The sequence below is a fragment of the Solanum tuberosum genome, unplaced genomic scaffold, assembly GCF_000226075.1.
Source record: "Solanum tuberosum cultivar DM 1-3 516 R44 unplaced genomic scaffold, SolTub_3.0 scf00151, whole genome shotgun sequence".
Classification (NCBI taxonomy): Eukaryota; Viridiplantae; Streptophyta; class Magnoliopsida; order Solanales; family Solanaceae; genus Solanum; species Solanum tuberosum.
In genome coordinates, this window is record NW_006239077.1 from 1,298,212 (window position 1) to 1,299,023 (window position 812).

An 812-nucleotide genomic window follows, 5' to 3' on the forward strand; every position below is an offset into this window, starting at 1 on the left:
GTATTATGAACGGCAAATGTGTTTCTCCCAGTATCTGACCTCCTAGTGCTCCATGCTTTATTGTTGCGAGAGGTCTTCTCCAGATTTTCTGCAATCTGCGCGTATGTGCACTCACCATATGATCCTCCAACAATTGTATCAAGCACTGCTTTATTGTTGTCATCTTGTCCTCAATAGAAATATTCCTTCAGTGACTCATCATCAATATGGTGATTCGGGACACCTCTTATGAACGCAGTGAACCTATCCCAAGAGCTACTCTCAGACTCTCCAGGTAATGCCACAAAATTGTTGACTTTATCTTTGTGATTGAGCTTCTTGGACACTGGATAATACCTTGCTAAGAACACATCCTTCAGTTGGTTCCATGTATAGATTGAGTTATAAGGAAGCTCAGTGAACCATACAGCAGCATCACCTGTCAGTGATAGAGGGAACACTCGCAATCTGATAACATCCATATCTAAGTCTGGTCGACCTACACAGCTCTTGCAAACCACCCTTGGCTTGTCTATGTGAGCATGTGGGTCCTCCTATGTCAACCCCGAGAACAAGCCTCTTGTTGTAAGCATCTGCACCAAGCTACTGGTCACTACAAATGTGTGCCCTGGAGGCAAAGGGGGTAGGACACGAGGTCCATCAGAATCAGCAATATTGGCGTTGCCCCTATAGTTTTCATGCAGTTGTGGGCCTGGTGGACCATGCACCCTCACTGCATCTCCCAATTGATTTTCAGCTAGACCCCGATTTTCCCCACCAGCTACTCTTGGCTGTTGTAACTCAACTGCATCACCAAGATTTACTCCGATAGG